The 18,311-nt window shown below is 38.2% G+C and overlaps 1 protein-coding gene and 1 pseudogene across 4 annotated transcripts in view; one reads left to right on the forward strand and one right to left on the reverse strand.

The window, feature by feature from the left end:
• The window catches only part of VMP1 (vacuole membrane protein 1), a 124,695-nt gene that overhangs the window by 66,884 nt on the left and 39,500 nt on the right, over positions 1–18,311 (forward strand). The window lies entirely within an intron of this gene.
• LOC128064912 (40S ribosomal protein S3a-like) lies at positions 3,523–4,252 on the reverse strand (annotated as a pseudogene).

Below are 18,311 nucleotides of genomic sequence, written 5' to 3' on the forward strand. Positions count from 1 at the left end.
GTTCCCAATCCTGAACCCGCCTCCCACCTCCGTCCCCATACCATCCCTTTGGGTCATCCCAGTGCCACTTTTTTTTTTTCAGTGCTTATTTGTTTATGTATTTGTGGCTGTGCTGGGTCTGCATTGCTTCGCAGGTTTCTCTCTTGCTGTGTGAAACGGGGTCTACTCTCCAGTTGTGGTAGAAAGCTTTTCTTCCCCGCGGCCTCTCCTGTTGCTGAGCACAGGCTCTAGGGCACAAGGGCGTCAGCAGCTGGGCTCCGGGGCTCATGAACACAGGCTCAGTACTTGGGGTGTATGGGCTTAGCTGCCCTGCGACATGTGGGATCTTCCCAGATCGGGGATCAAACCCGAGTCTCCTACATTGGCAGGCAGATTCTTTACCACTGAGCCAGGAGGGAATCCCAACTTTTATTTATTTTGCGGGTGAAAAATAGTTGGGGCAGGTTGTTGCCAGTTTCCACATTTTAAATTGGCTGAGAGTACTAATGTTTTAATTCATGAGTCACAGAAGAGTTTTGTAAAATAAGTTTGTCAGATATAAGATTTTTGTTTTTGTTTGTTCTTACCTAACACTGTGGAATATTACTATATCCAAGTAAGATACTTCAGTTGTTTTGATACACTTTTGGAATACATCCTTGTGTTTGTTTGTTTTTTTCACTATGCAGATAAATTTACAACAGTTGTGTTGCTTTATTTCTTAATCAGTGATGTTGCAAACATTCTTTATGTTTTTAGTAACAAAGTTGTCTTAGGCTCATTACTTCTGTTATTATTTCCAGGTTTGCATGTTTACATATTGTGTTAAGGCTTATAGATTGACACTTTCCAGAAGTATTAAAAATAAAAAGTGAAAACCCACACACCTATTCCCCAAAGTAGGATAATAACCACCATATTCTAGACTATTTTCTTTGTATGGATAACTTTTTTTTAAATTAAAAACTAAAATCATACCATATGTATTAGTCTTAGATTCTTTTTCAGCATATATATCACAACACATTTAATACTGATTTTTAAAATTGTGTTATTACAAAGTGATTATATACAACTTACTGTAGAAAATTCATATTTGTATACTTTCAAAAACTCTTTTCATCCTTCATTCTTTTTCCTGTAAATATTTGTAAGTGAATCATATTCTATCTATTATTTTGACTTGTTTTGTTTTCATTATGTTTTATAAAAACATAATGAACATTTTTCAGTGTCATCACCTATTTTTCACATCTTTTTTTGAAATAATTTTCTTTTTGACTGCAAAGTATGTTTATTGTATAAAATTTTGAAACTACAGAAAAACAAAAAAGAAAAAAAAATCACCTTCATCTTACCCTTTTTTAACCCCTTTTTTACCCCCCTTTTTTTTTCTGGTTTACCCTTTTTTTTGTATTTAGTGTATTTTTCATTTTCCTATTTGACATTTTTAAGGTGATTCTTTTTGTCATATGCTTCCAGTAATTTGTCCATATTGTTTATTGTGTGTTTTACCATGTTTTGCTTTTTAGATAAAGAAGTTTACATTTTTATCTTTATTCCATTACCTTAGATGTTTCCTTTTGGAGTTATGCCTAAAATTACCTTCCCTGAACCCTTATGATTATATTCCAGTGCATTTCCTTTTAGTCCTTTTATGGTTTTATTCTTTTACTTTTAAATCTTTTATGTATTAAAATATTTTTACCTATCATATAATACAGGAATCTAAATTTCTCTTTTTCAAGTCATTACCTATTTGTGTATTGTTCTGACACTGTTTTCCCAGTGATATTAACATGATAGTTTTCTCTTAGGTTTTGTTGTTATAAATTGAATATTATATTTTTGTAGATAGTTATTAATGGTATATAAAAAGGTACTAGATTTTTATTTGGTAATCTATAATCCTAACATCATTTTAGCTATAGTTTATCGATTGGGATTTGAAAGTTTTTATAGTAATCAGTTTCATAAAGATCCAAAAGTTTATCTGACTTCAGTGCTGGAATTTCCTCATAGATGGTGTTCTGTAAAACCCCCAACTTGACAAGGTCAATAAAATATTAAAAAGTTGGATCAATTATAGCTAGAACAGCAAATCAGGTAAAATAGCAAATTAAGTAAAATGACATAAGGTGGGAAATGTGGTTTTCACTTTTGAAGGTAAAGCCCTGTGGTAGAATCAAGTTTATCAGCAGGAAGAGTGGAAAAAAGCCTTGGCTGTCATCGCCCTACCATGTGCGCTCCACCTCTGTTAAAGGATGTAGATGCTTTCATAGGAAATTGTTTCTAGGTAACAATTTTAAAGCTAAGTATTCACCTAAATTCCAGTTTGGACTGATGGTTGGATTTTGTTCTGTAGGTATTTGGGGGGAGGAAAAAAAGATTATTAACGCATTTATTTAAATTCTGATTCCTTATGCTGCCTACTTTATTTTTGTGACACAAGAGTGAGATTAGGCAGTGTTTTTCCACTAAGCTGACTTCCTTTTGCCCTTGGCTTCCTATCATGTTTTCACTAGATGTCTGTGGGAGGTAGACATGAATGAATGTAGCTTCCTATGACCTTGAACAATTCTAGCGTCATTTATGAAAGTTAGGCCTAGAGAGCTGTTTATGTGCCTTGTGAACTATTTCATGCAATGTTTAATTCTTCTCTTTATGATTTTTTCTCCTTTGTTCTGTTAATGATATCACCATCCTCATAATCACTTGGAGTCAAAATCTAAGTCTTCTGATGCCATCCTCACCTCCCATACCCAGTATCATTCAAGGCCTGTTGATTCTACTTATTGCCACACTGTCTTCAAATCTGTCCTCTCTTTTCCCTGACTACTGCTGGTTCATGCCTTTATCACCTTTCCCCTGAACATTTCTAGCGACTCTCTAATAGATCTCCTCTTCCAGCCCCGTTTCCCCCAGCCTATTTCCAAATAAAGCAGCAAAAATAATTTTCTGAAAAATACCTCTGGTCGTGAAACTTTGCTGCTCAAAAACCTTCCCATTCAGGTTGTAGTCTGACCCGACTCTTAAGAAAGCCTCAGGATTCTGAGAAAGGGGTTGATCCTTACCTCAGTCACATACTGCTGCATAGCTATCCAGGCCAGCTTTTCCTGGATCAGCCCAAAGTTGTGAATTTTCTCCCTAAACAGTACAGTTAGCAACGTTATCCACCTGGACGAGGGCACGTGTTTAAAGAAAAAAAAAATCTTCCCATTCCCTAGAAATCATCTCTTGCTATTTCTTTCTTATGTCACTTTCTGCCTTCTTTTGGAGCTACTTTTAGGCTTTTCTCTTCTTAACCAGGAGCTTATAAGCTCCATGAGAGGAGACCACAAAAGAAGTATTTTTGGCAGCACCTGCATGTTCTCGCACATACTACTCAAGTGGTAGATTCTTTGAATGAACTGGAAATATCAGTGAAGAGAGAAAATGTACAGTTACATGAAACAAGTTCATTTAATATTCATACTTTTTTATTAGCGTCACAAATAAGATTTTTTATTGTCACTCTTACAAGTCTGAATTTTATACAGATTTCTAGACTGGTAACTGATATCCATCAGCTTGTTCAACTTTAGTCCCTGTCTCTTTCCCAGTCGCTTTTCCAAAATTACTATCTTCATCATGAAACATGAGTTTTCTCAATTCAAACTTGGGAAAAAAGCATTTTTACTTTTCTAACAAAGACATCATAGAGCAGATAAATAGATTGGCAAGTGTTTTCCATGTCTTTTCCAAGGCTGTCTGGGCTCAGTTTATTGACAACTTCTTTCAGGTCATCCTCTGGTTTTGGCAGATCCGTTGGTGCTGAGTATAAGGTTTTCCAAATCTGGTTGTTGTGCTTTTCAGTAAAACCAACAGAGCCTAAATGAAGCTCATCACCATCGGTAATCTTGACATCAACATGAACTTTATTCATGGGCTGCCGTTTTTTGACCATGGGACACATTTTGTCACAAGCAGGACCCGTGCCATGAAAATTAGCCAATTTTTGCCCTGAACATCCTCAGTAATTAGCTTGAATTTTCTAAATGCAACGTCATCATTCTGCAGATTAGCTAAGCTCACTTCAGAAACATGACCCTTGCTATCCAATGTGATTTTTGTTCCTTGAGTTCTCATGACCAGTTTTCCCAATATTTTTATGTTGGACATAGTTGGTGCTTTCACATTATTCCAGTTTTTCTTAGAACATGGATCAACCACTTTTCCTCTAGCCTCCCTTTTTGCTACCTTTTGTAAGGTGCTTATTCTGGCAGACTGCCATGTTGCTGCTCAGTCAAAAGGGAGCATTTAATCTTATTCCACCACAAAATAAAATATAAAATATTTTCAACACAGAAATCCTCTTACATAAAACAGATTTAATCGCTTTCCATCTTTGAGTTTAATAATCAGCTGATTACAAAGCACTATAGAATTTAAAGAATCTTTCATTTAAAAAAAAAGTTTATCTGAGGACTTTCCTGGTGGTCCAGTTAAGACTCCACACTTCCACCGCAGTGGGGCATGAATTTGATTCCAGGTCAGAGAAGTTTCACTTGCCACATGGTGCAGCAAAAAAAAAGTCATAAGAAAGCAAGAGTTGAAGATGCTGTAGTAGACATCATTAAGTTAGATCACATAATTTTTAATTCACATTTAGTAAAACAAAGTTTGTAAAGTTCTGTGTGTTAGGGGAAAAAATGAAGGTTATTGTGGTGGCTTGTTTATTCTATAAGCTGCATAACCAAAGGAAAGAAAAATTAAAGACATTTGGAATAAAAGTTTTGGAAAAAAATAAAGTAACTTATTTGCTTCATGTACCCTAAAAGGTTAGGTCAGCCAGGGTTATTGAAGTAATAGGGAATGGGAACATGGGGGTGATTGTGGTATTTCTGTGTTTAAAACTTACACAGTAGGGTAGGAATGTTATACATATTTACTTAGAAGAATATGGTTTGAATAAGTTTGCTTTCCTGAACGACATCTGTCCAAGTGACCTAGCTACTTGGATTCTTTTTCTCAAGATGTTAGGTTGCTGACTGTGAAAGTTACCGTTTCTTATTATTCCTGTCACTATAGAAAATTGAGAATTGAGTTAGAAAGAAGAAATGTAAATTTCTTAGAATTTCATCTTTTAAAAGAATACAGTATTCCCCTCCATATTTATCGTGGTTAGCTTGTCTTTTTATTGGGTATAATTCGTGAGTCTGTACATCACCTTAGATTAAGTAGTTCCTCAAAAGCTGTTTTGTAGCTTCTGGATTTGATTTTATTTTAAGGGAGCTTTTCTTAGCTTCTGTTTAGGACAGCAGTATTTAAATAAATTAATACTTGCCACTTACACTTAGTCTGATTTATTGAAACTAAGTACCCAAGTTAAGTTTAAATACTGATATCTTTTACTAGTGTGTATTAAATATATTTGAGGCTAAAAATACCCTTTTTTGACTTAATAAGATCTATATCCTATTCAGAAATTTCAGGTTATTTACATTATTTTATTTAGTGAAAACACATAACTTAAGAACCAAAAAAGTTCATCAGTTGTACTGTTCTCTCTTTTTTTGAATACTGAGTAATAGCTTTTTTTTATATTGAAGTATAGTTGATTTACAATGTGTCAGTGTACAGCAAAGTGATTTAGTTTTGTGTGTGTGTATATATACACACACACGCTTCTTTAGATTCTTTTCCATTGTAGGTCATTACAAGATACTGAGTGTAGTGTAGTCAGTGAACATCCCCTCAAAGCACAAGGTGATATTTAAAGAGTTTTTAATTTTACTTTTTTTTTTGCTAATGATAGAATATATGTTTGATCATTTGAGGTTAGAGACAAGGGGAAGGCATTTAATAATGATTATTTACACACTCACTGCAGTGCTTTACCATTCCTTTGATGCCGTTTTTTGTTAAGCACATTTTCCTATGCAGTGTTTGTAGTTGCACAGACCATGTCAATGCCTGCTGGTTTTTCCTCTGTGAAGTATCTGTTCTTTTATAATATATACAGAGATTTATGAGAGACTTCATGATGTGGATGATCAGAAACCCACCAGGACTCATTTTCATATAATTTAGTGCCAGTTGAACACTCTGGGTGTCGGTTGTTGCTGGGACCTGTTTTTGACTCTGTTGAACCTTTACTGGCTGTGGTTTGTCTGGCCATCACATGACTTCTCTGAAAATTCCCCCTCCCCTTCATTTCCAGTAAACTGTTTGAGTAGGAGTGAGTCAGAGTGAAACCAGCTTCCCTGTAACCACAGGGCTTGTTAAAGAATTTGTCAACGTGGACTCTAGAGGGTTTGCATTAAGCTTTGCAGTAACTGCTATGGTTTGTGTTGCGTCAGGAGTTCCACAGAAAAGCTTCCTGCTTTCAAGATCCCTTGCTTGTTTGCAAAGGGTTAAACTGATCAACTTTACCATAATAAACATTAGAGACACGTTAAACCCATTTATTTTATCATTTAAAGGCTGTGTCAAAGCTACCAAGGCTTATTGTAGTTTCTCTTTTCAAAATCAACCAACCACACCCAACAACGTTAAGTTTATGAAAAGGCAGGCCTGCTAGATCTTCTTTCAGAGCTGGCTCCTGATTTTACCACTAAGTACCATCAAGATTAAGCAATTCCAAGTGGTCTCTTTTGAAGGATTCTGTTGCAGGATATTGCAACTACTAGCACAGTTAGCTTGGGGTACATAAAGGTCACTTACATTTGGTTCAACAAGAAAAGGTAGCACTTAAAATAGTTATGTAGTTGTAGTTTTTAAGCACATGTAGCATGGTTATGGTGGAATCCTTAATGCCTCATTTTATTTGCTTTCTCGGGAAGGCTTCACTTTATTTTGAATTCTTCTCGCTCCAACCACTCCCAGACTTTTGATCTTTCTTCCTTTTCCTACTCTTCTGTTTCTTTAACCCATTCTTAGAATGGTATTAACAGAAAAGAGAGTTTCGCAGTTTGACACAAACTGCCGAATGAATGGCCACTGGGAAACTCATTGTGCATTCCTAAATCCATTTGTTTTTACCTGTTCATTTCTGTATTTAATCACTTCATCTTGGGCAGACTTTTATTTTAAATATAAATTTAATAAATACATTTAAACCGCCTAAAAATCATTTTTATTCTGCTTACCTTTTTTTTGGTAACAAAATCAGTTTAGGGAAAAGAACATGATAGAAAATTTTGAGCTAATTATTTTTCCCAGGAAAGACTACTGCAGAATAATGGAAGTTTAAAATTGTTTATATTCTAGAAGAGAAACATTTGTTTTGAAGATCAGGCAATTCTAGTTGAAATTAGATGATTTAAAAATGAAACTAGAGGTTAACACAGTCATTTTCAAAGCAATGAGTAATGTTTAAGATTTTTCTTGTTAGTTTGCTTTAAACACTGTAGAAAAATATAATTTTGTTATATGTCTGCTTTGTTCTTCTCATTTGCACACCTGTTTACAGATATGCGGTGGGGGGACAAGCAGTGAACAGGCATTAGGTTACCTTTGTTAAACTAATTTAAAGATTTTATTCAGGTTTGTGTTTCAAAGACCTTTTGTAAAGTGCCTTTAGAAAGTCCCCTTTCACTGAAACTTGGACTGATGGACTTCATGTATACTGTGCTTTTGCTCATGGGTTTGCAAATCAATAATATGCTAAATACAGACCCACCCTCTGTTGTATCTGCTGAATGCTCCTAGGGATTCTGGCCTAAGATGAGAGTTGATTCAAGACATGGACTGTTCATTTCCTATTTCAAAAGGTGATTTTGTTTCTAATTAGTCAAGGTTCTTGGTTTATCGTAATAGATCTGGAATTCTCTCTTGCTGAGTATTTAAGGAAATTTTTCTTGGTAGTGTTCTTCCCATTTTCCTGTCTTGGGCCTTAAAATGTAACAACATGACTATCCTGCTCTTAAAGAGTTACGTGGAAGTGGGCATGGTCATTAATTCATTTCTCCTCTCAAAAGTAGGCATGTACTCTATAGACTTGCTTCTCCACATTCCCTGATAAGGGTCTTCATCCAATAATTTATCAAAACTTACAAAAACTTATATTTTTACTACTTCTTGAGCTAAAGACTTCAGTAAGTTTATAGGCTATTTAAGTCTGCTTCCATTAGTTTGTTTTAAATTTCCCTGTTTCATGTTATAAAGGGTGCCACCCTCATTCTAGTATTGTAAGGTTTTTTTTAACACTTCCCTTTTCTTCTTTTCATAAATTTTCATCCACTTTTCATAACTCAGAAATGTCAGTTACCTTTTCAGCCTTTCTAGAGAAAACAATTGTTTACTTTTTGTATCTAATATCCCCAAAACTCTTTGATCATTTTAATTCCCCCAGGTATCTTTATTTAATTCTTCTATATCTTTTCTAACATGAAATTGTCAGAACTGCACGTGATTTTTTACTATTAATATGTTTGTGTATTTTCAGATTTCTACAACTGCAGACCTGTTTGGCAATGAATTTTGCTAACTTTTCAAATAAATTGTTTAATAAACTGTTTACTTGGGAGACCACGCTCAGTTCCCTTTCCTTTGTTCATAACTTAAAACTTTCGTAATCCGTCATTTTATATTTAAATAATCCCTAAATATGTTCTCCTACTGTTGTCCACTTTGAAACTTACCTGCCGTGTTTCCTCCTTCTCAAGTTTACATGATCCTTAAATTTATTGCCATGATTTTGGCACTTCCTACCTTAAAATTCTAATTTCAACTATAGATTTGGAAGTTAAGCTCTGTTCCTTTTTCCAGGACCATTTATAGACTTGTTTAGTGGGATGATTGGTTCTGTCTTAGGAAAGAATCCTACTATTTGCTCTTTCATTATAGAGATGATCCCATTTATCTTTATCCTTTGTTTTCAGTCTTTAAATTTCCTGTCCTTGACAGCTTTGTAAATTCTGTACTGACCTGGTTTTCATAGCTTTGCATGTTTAAGTTTATCTCAACCATTTTTAGTTTTTTCTTTTTCATTCACAGACTCTTTTTCTTGTTCTTACATACACAGCAGATTGTCATATGATTTTTGTTTTTTAAATTCCAGTTTGAATCTGGAAATAAAAGTTATTTGTTAGTTACTTGTAACCAAAATACAATCAATTATAAATGCTAAAAATAGAGGGTGATTTTTTTTTTTTTACCTCTCTAGCATCAAATAAGATTTGGTAAATACCCTTTCTGGTGAGACATGAGGCGATCACATGAGGAGATACTGGCTTCAGACAGGAAAAAGAGAAGAAAAGAAAAATGCATTACTTGTGTAATATGTCATGTCTAATAAATCTTGCATACTCAGACATTTTCCCTGAATGTCAAGAGCACTGTTGTTCTTCTTGGGCAACAGTGTTCATTGTTATTTCAAGTAGAGGCCGGCAGGCACTGATAGGAGTGGATGCCTGCCTGCCTGCCTTCCTAAAAATCACCATATGGTTTCTTTTCAACAGAAATCTAAGCAGGGATAGAGAGAGGAAAAGAAAGCAGCAGATACTGGCCGGTTTTACTGCTGATAACTTGGACTACGTTGCTGTTGTTCAGTAACTAAGTCAGGTCTGATTCTTTGCAATGCCATGGACTGCAGCATGCCAGTCTCCTTTGTTCTTCCCTATCTCCCAGAGTTTGCTCAAATTCATATCCATTGAGTCCACTGATGCCATCCAACCATCTCATCCTCTGCCACCCCATTTTCCTTTTGCCTTCAATCTTTCCCAGCATCAGGATCTTTTCCAGTGAGTCACCTCTTCACACAAAGCTTTGGAGCTTCAGCTTCAGCATCAATCCTTCAGTGAATATTCAGGATTGATTTCCTTTAGGATTGACTGGCTTGATTTTGCATTCCAAGGGACTCTGAAGAGTCTTCTCCAGCACCACAATTCGAAAGGATCAGTTCTTCGGCATTCAGCCTTCTTTATGATACAACTCTCATATCCATACATGGCTACTGGAAAACCATAGCTTTGACTATACAGACCTTTGTTGGCAAAGTGATGTCTTTGCTTTTTAATACGCTGGCTAGGTTTGTCATAGCTTTCCTTTCAAGGAGCAAGCATCTTTTAATTTCATGGCTAGAGTCACCATCTACAGTGATTTTGGAACCCAGGAAAATAAAATCTGTCACTGCTTCCACTTTTCCCCCTTCTGTTTGCCATGAAGTGATAGGACTGGGAGGAAAAAGCTCTGAATGGTTGGTTACCTGGACCTTCCAAAAAAGGTTCTCTACTGTTTATCTGAAAATGTTAGCAAATGCTGAGGGTAAGCCCCTAAGAAAGCCTCCTGAAACCTTACTTATTCTATCTCTACTTCCTCCTAGACCACCCAGTAGTTGATTTGTGAGTTTTAAGGTAAGTTTTAAGATAAGTGGGCTTCCCTGGTGGCTCAGATGGTAAAGGGTCTGCCTGCCGTGCGGAAGACCCAGGTTCAATCCCTGGGTTGGGAAGATTCCCTGGAGACGGAAATGGCAACCCACTCCAGTATTCTTGCCTGGAAAATCCTATGGACAGAGGATCCTGGTAGGCTATAGTCCATGGGGTCAGAAAGAGTTGGACACAACTGAGCAACTTCACTTACTTTTAAGATAAGTAATAATGCTATGGTGACCATTACAGGTGTAAATAACTTAAAAAATTTCCTCTTATTTTCTGGAGACAAGAATATGTTGATTAAGAATTGGCATTCAGAAATAGTAACCTCCTCTACCATTACCCTCTTTTCGTGGAGTATTTGGTAAACCAATTGGTTGTACAAGGCAGGTTTGATAGATTTTCAATTCTTAATGCATTTCCTTCCTTCCCTCCTTCCTGTTTTATAGCCCTCTTCCTGGGTCGGGAAGATCCCCTGGAGAAGGAAATGGCAATCCACTCCGGCGCTCTTGCCTGGAAAATCCCATGGACAGAGGTGCCTGATAGGCTACAGTCCATGGGGTCGAAAAGAGTCGGACACGACTGAGCGACTTCACTCCTTCTTTGATATTACTATGTTGCTCTTCTCTTTTTGAAATTACAAACTAAATGAAAGCCTCTTATCCCCTTACTTGTTATGTTGTGCTTGAACTGAGCTCACATAGTCTGTGAGTAAGAAATCAGATAAGATATTTTATTTCATCCAGTCTCAGGTTTTGGGGGCTTCCCAGGGACTTCTGTAGTGGCTCACACGTTAAAGAATCCACCTGCAATGCGGTAGACCTGGGTTCGAATCCTAGGTTGGGAAGATCCCCTGAAGGAGGGCATGGCAACCCACTCCAGTATTCTTGCCTGGAGAATCCCCATGGACAGAGGAGCTTGTCAGGCTACAGTCCATGGGGTCACAGAGAGTCGGATGTGACTGAGCACACACAGGTGGAGCTAGGGTAGAGAACCCACCTGCCAGTACAGGAGACATAAGAGACGCGGGTTCGATCCCTGTGTCAGGAAGATTCCTCACGAGAAGGAAATAGCACTCCACTCCCGTATTCTTGCCTGGAGAATCCCATGGACAGAGAAACCTGGCAGGCTACAATCCACAGAGTCCTACAGAGTCGGACATGACTGAAGTGACTTGGCGCACACACATGCAGGTTTTTGTTCTTGATAGTGATATCAGTATAACCAGTTTTGTCCCATAATCAGTTTTATTTCTAAATTATCATGGTGATAGGTATTACTTATCATCATTTTGCAGAAAAGGTGAAGAAATTGTGGCTAACGGACGTTTGGAAATGGCATAGCTGGTGCTCTGTCACGTGTTGCTGCGTTGTCTGCAGAAGCGGTGTTCGGATAGTCTGTTTCTCTAAGCACTGTTTTTGTTTTTCATGCTTTCCTAGTCATTGTAGGCTTCCCGAGTCTTCATGTCTTTCCGCATTTCTGCCAATTGCAGCCCACCACCCACATACACACACTAGATTATTCCTCTATCTCTCAAGAGAAAAAAACTTGCTGGAACTTTCTTCCGCTACATTCTTAGCCTGGCTTATTCCCTCACCTCCATTAGGTTTTTAATCAAACATCACCTTTTCTCCTCAGTCCTTCTTCAGCAATCGTATTTAAAATTACAACTTGCCTGCCACCCCATTCTTTGGTTTTTGTCTCCTCCCATTACACTGTGAGCTCTGTGAGGATCCAGATTACCAATTTAATTCAGTGTATCTGTTGTTCCACGTGTTTGGCACGTAATAAACGTTTGTTGAATTAATGGTTAAACACAGTCTCCTCATCTTTACTACATTGCGTCCATATACTGTCTATATATATATGTATATATATGTGCATATTTTATAAATGTGTATATATATAATGTACATTTATATATATATAAATGATAGAACAAAATAACATAGTTGGTATTCTGTCATTTGATGTTGCATATATTTCATATATATTTGATATATATATATATATATTTAGTTACAGGAAATTTGGAAAACTCAGCAGTAGCCACAGGACTGGAAAAGGTCAGTTTTCATTCCAATCCCTGAGAAAGGCAATGCCAAATAATGCTCAAACCACTGCACAATTGCACTCATCTCACACACTAGTAAAGTAATGCTCAAAATTCTCCAAGCCAGGCTTCAACATTATGTGAATCATGAAATTCCAGATGTTCAAGCTCGTTTTAGAAAAGGCACAGAAATCAGAGATCAAATTGCCAACATCCGCTGGATCATTGAAAAAGCAAGAGAGTTCCAGAAAAACATCTATTTCTGCCCTATAGCCTATGCCAAACCCTTTGACTGTGTGGATCACAATAAACTGTGGAAAATTCTGAAAGACATGGAAATACCAAACCACCTGACCTGCCTCTTGAGAAATCTGCATGCAGGTCAAGAAACAACAGTTAGAACTGGACATGGAACAATAGACTGGTTCCAAATAGGAAAAGGAGCATGTCAAGGCTGTATATTGTCACCCTGCTTATTTAACTTCTATGCAGAGTACATCATGAGAAACGCTGGGCTGGAAGAAGCACAAACTGAAATCGAGATTGCCGGGAGAAATATCAGTAACCTCAGATATGCAGTTGACAGCACGCTTATGGCAGAAAGTGAAGAGGAACTAAAAAGCCTCTTGATGAAAGTGAAAATGGAGAGTGAAAAAGTTGGCTTAAAGCTCAACATTCAGAAAACGAAGATCATGGCATCTGGTCCCATCACTTCATGGGAAATAGACAGGGAAACAGTGGAAACAGTGTAAGACTTTTATTTTGGGGGGCTCCAAAATCACTGCAGATGGTGACTGCAGCCATGAAATTAAAAGACGCTTACTTCTTGGAAGGAAAGTTATGACCAACCTAGATAGCATATTCAAAAGCAGAGACATTACTTTGCCAACAAAGGTCCGTCTAGTCAACTCTATGGTTTTCCCAGTGGTCATGTGTGGATGTGAGAGTTGAACTGTGAAGAAAGCTGAGCACCAAAGAATTGATGCTTTTGAACTGTGGTGCTGGAGAAGACTCTTGAGAGTCCCTTGGACTGCAAGGAGATCGAACAAGACCATCCTAAAGGAGACCAGTCCTGGATGTTCATTGGAAGGACTGATGCTAAGGCTGATACTCCAATACTTGGGCCACTCATGCGAAGAGTTGACTCATTGGAAAAGACTCTGATGCTGGGAGGGATTGGGGGCAGGAGGAGAAGGGGATGACAGAGGATGAGATGGCTGGATGGCATCACCAACTCAATGGACATCAGTTTGACTGAATTCCAGGAGTTGGTAATGGACAGGGAGGCCTGGTGTGGTGCGGTTCATGGGATCGCAAAGAGTCAGACACGACTGGGAGACTGAACTGAACTGATTTAGTTACCGGCACTAATGGGTTGAATTTAATTGCTTTTAAATAAGAATTTTGGTTATTTAAAAAGATTCTAATTTTGTCTTCTAAAATTCTGTATGAATAGTAAAAACTATATGTATTTTTCCTAAAACTCAGCATTTAAAGCTTTTCTTCTCTTTTCATGCTTGAATTTATTCAACCTTAATATGTTTGTGTTATCAAAGATCCTAATTACACAGATTCATTAGGATCATCTGTTCAGTTCAGTTCAGTTCAGTTGCTCAGTCGTGTCCAACTCTTTGCGACCACATGAACCACAGCACACCAGGACTTCTGCTACATTACCAACTCCCGGAGTTTATCCAAACTCATGTTCATTGAGTCAATGATGCCATCCCACCATCTCATCTTCTGTCGTCCCCTTCTCCTCCCGCCTTCAATCTTTAACAGCATTAGGCTCTTTTCAAATGAGTCACCTCTTCGCATCAGGTAGCCAAAGTATTGGAATTTCAGCTTCAACATCAGTCCTTCCATTGAATACTCAGGATTGATCTCCTTTAGGCTGGACTGGTTGGATCTCCTTGCAGTCCAAGGGACTTTCAAGAGTCTTCTCCAACACCACAGTCCAAAAGCATCAATTTTTCGGCACTCAGCTTTCTTTGTGGTCCAACTCTGACATCCATACATGACTACTGGAAAAACCATAGCCTTGACTAGATGGACCTTTGTTGACAAAGTAATGTCTCTCCTTTTTAATATACTGTCTGCTAAGTCACTTCAGTCGTGTCCAACTCTGTGTGACCCCAGAGGGCAGCACACCAGGCTCCCCCATCCTTGGGATTCTCCAGGCAAGAACACTGAAGTGGGTTGCCATTTCCTTCTCCAATGAAGGAAAGTGAAACGTGAAAGTGAAGTCGCTCAGTCGTGTCCGACCCTCAGCAACCCCATGGACTGCAGCCTTCTAGGCTCCTCCGTCCATGGGATTTTCCAGGCGAGAGTACTGGAGTGGGGTGCCATTGCCTTCTCTGAATATACTGTCTAGGTTGGTCATAACTTTCCTTCCAAGGAGCAAGTGTCTTTTAATTTCATGGCTGCAGTCATCATCTGCCAGAGAAGGCAATGGCACCCCGCTCCAGTACTCTCGCCTGGAAAATCCCATGGACGGAGGCGCCTGGAAGGCCGCAATCCATGGGGTCTCTGAGGGTCGGTCATGACTGAGCAACTTCACTTTCACTTTTCACTTTCATGCATTGGAGAAGGAAATGGCAACCCACTCCAATGTTCCTGCCTGGAGAATCCCAGGGACGGGGGAGCCTGGTGGGCTGCCATCTATGGGGTCGCACAGAGTCAGACACAACTGAAACAACTTAGCAGCAGCAGCAACAGCAGTCACCACCTGCAGTGATTTTGGAGTCAAAAAAAAAAAAAAGTCTGCCACTGTTTCTACCGTTTCCCCATCTATTTGCCATGAAGTGATGGGACCAGATGCCATGATCTTAGTTTTCTGAATGATGAGCTTTAAGCCAGCTTTATCACTCTACTCTCTCACTTTCATCAAAAGGCTCTTTAGTTTTTCTTCACTTCCCTGCCGTAACAGTGATGTCATCTGCATATCTGGGGTTACTGATATTTCTCCCGGCAGTCTCGATTCCAGCTTGTGCTTCCTCCAGCCCAGCATTTCTCATGATGTACTCTGCATATAAGTTAAATAAGCAGGGTGATAATATACAGCCTTGACGTACTCCTTTTCCTGTTTGGAATCAGTCTATTGTTCCATGTCCAGTTCTAACTGTTGTTTCCTGACCTACATACAGATTTCTCAAAAGGCAGGTCAGGTGGTCTGGTATTCCCATCTCTTTCAGAATTTTCCACAATTTGTTGTGATCCACACAGTCAAAGGCTCTGGCCTAGTAAGTGAGGCAGAAATAGCTGTTTTTCTGAAACTCTTGCTTTTTTGATAATCCAACGGATGTTGGCAATTTGATCTCTGGTTCCTCTGCCTTTTCCAAATCCAGGTTGAACATCTGGAATTTCATGGTTCACATAATGTTGAAGCCTGGCTTGGAGAATTTTGAGCATTACTTTACTAGTGTGTGAGACGAGTGCAATTGTTCAGTAGGTTGAGCATTCTTTGGCATTGCCTTTCTTAGGGATTGGAATGAAAACTGACCTTTTCCAGTCCTGTGGCCCCATCGAGTTTTCCAAATTTGCTGGCATATTGAGTGCAGCACTTATGATCATCTGTAGGAGAGGAAAAAAGTTTAGATTTCTTTTTTTCAATTGAGATTTATTGTGAATTGGCAACATGAAACAATATTAAGAGTAATTTATAGTATGTTACAAACCACTTTCAAAAAGTGTTTGATACTGTCTACATAAACGTACACTGCAATAGAGCAGTTCCATTTTGTGTGTTTATACCTAGCAGAAAGATGCTCCAAAAGACTTGTACAAGAATAGTCATAGCAGCATTATTTAACTCCATACTAGAAGCAACTGTAACGTCCACCAATAGTAGAATAAATATATTAATATAAAGGCAACAAATTGATTACTGCCACATTCAACAGCAGGTATGAACCCCATGGACAGTAATGTTCACCTACAGAAGCCAGAAGTAAAAGAGGACCTACTTTATAATGCCATTTATATGAAGTTCAAAATAGGCAAGCTACTTCTATTGTAGTAGAAGTCAATAGCAGTGGTTGTTTTGGGGTAAGAAGTAATTACTAGGAGGGCCAGCAGTGGGGTGTCTGGTGTTCTGGTAATGTTCTATGTCTGAATCTTGGTGGTAGTTACATGGGTGTGTTCATTGTAAAATTCCACCAAGATGGATATTTTAGATTTATATATATTACTGTATAGCTACTGTACAGTTAAAAAAATACTTTTTACTGCCCTCCCCCCAAGGTAAATTTGGTAATAAATGTATGAGTGCATGTAGAAATTCATTATTGGAAAAGGCAATGGCACCCCACTCCAGTACTCTTGCCTGGAAAATCCCATGGACGAAGGAACCTGGTGGGCTGCAGACCAAAATCAGGGGGCTTACCCACTGTGTTTACTTCTAAGAAGAGTTTTGTGGTTTCAGGTCATCTGGTCTAATGTTTAATCCATTTTGAATTGATTTTTGTGTGTGTTGTAAGATAGGGGTCCAGTTTGATTCTTTTGTGTATGGCTTTTTTTTTTTTTCAATACCATTTATTGAAGAAACTTCTTTCCCCATTGTATATGCTTGGCTCCTTTTTCATAAACTAATTGATCATATACATGAGGGTTTATTTCTAGTCTCTCCATTCTTTTCTGTTGGTCTGTGTGTCAGTTTTTAAGCCAATATCATATGCCTTGTGATACAGTTTGGAATCAGAAAACATGATGGCTCCAGCTTTGTTCATCTTTGCCAAGATTGCTTTAGCTATTCTGGGTGTTCTGTCATTCCATACAAATTTGAAGATTGTTCCTGTTACTGTGAAAAATGCTTTTAGAATTTTATTTGGGATTGATTTGATTCTGTCGATTGCTCTGAGTGGTTATGGACATTTTAACAATGTTTTTCCAATCCATGATTATATCCTGTCTTTCTAATTTCTTTGCTCAGTATGCAAGTTTTCCACTTCCTTGGTTAAATATATTCCTAGGTTTTTTATTCTTTTTTTGTATAACTGTAAACACATATATTTTCTTAATTTCTTTTTCTGATAGTTCACTGTGAGTGTCTAGAAGCACAATAGATTTATTTATTTGTTTGTCTGGTTTTGGCGTGCTGGGTCTTTGCTGCTGCCCGGGCTTTTCTCTTTTCTCTAGTTGTCGTGAGTGGGACCTGTTCTCTAGTTGCAGTGCCCAGGCTTCTCATTGCGGGGGCTTCACTTGTTGCAGAGCAGAGGCAGTAGTTGCAGCACCGTGGTCCCAGCAGTTGCGGCTCCTAGGGTCTAGAGCACAGGCTCAGTATTTGTGGCACATGCATTTAGTTGCTCCATGGCAGGTGGGATCTTCCCAGATCAGGAATCGAACCTGTGTCTCCTTCATTGGCAGGCAGATTCTTTACCACTGAGCCACCACGGAAGTCCCCACAATAGATGTTTGTATGTTGATTTTTTTTTTTTAATCTTCCAACTTGGTTGAATTAGTTGATTAGTTCTAACAGTTTTTTGCTGAAGTATTTAGGATTTTCTGTATATAATATGTCATCTGCAAACAGATACGGCTTTACTTTTTCATTTTCCGTTTGAATAAAAATGGTAAGAGTGGACATCCTGTCTTGTTCCTGAATTTAGAGGAAAAGCTTTCAGTTTTTCACAAGACTATGATATTAGCTAAGACCTTGCCGTACTAGATTCCTTCTGTACCCCCTTTTAGAGAATTTGTGTGATGAATGGATGTTGGATTTAGTCGGATGTTTTCTGCAGCTGTGAGATGATCATGTGGTGCATCACAGTTTGCGGATGTTGTTTAGTCACTAAGTTGTGTCCTACTCTTTTGCAACCCCATGAACTGTGGCCCTCCAGGCTCCTCTGTCCATGGAATTTCTCAGGCAAGGATACTGGAGTGGGTTGCCATTTCCTTCTCTAGGGGGTCTTTTGACCTAGGGATCA

The sequence above is a fragment of the Budorcas taxicolor genome, chromosome 19 (genome assembly GCF_023091745.1).
Source record: "Budorcas taxicolor isolate Tak-1 chromosome 19, Takin1.1, whole genome shotgun sequence".
NCBI lineage: Eukaryota > Metazoa > Chordata > Mammalia > Artiodactyla > Bovidae > Budorcas > Budorcas taxicolor.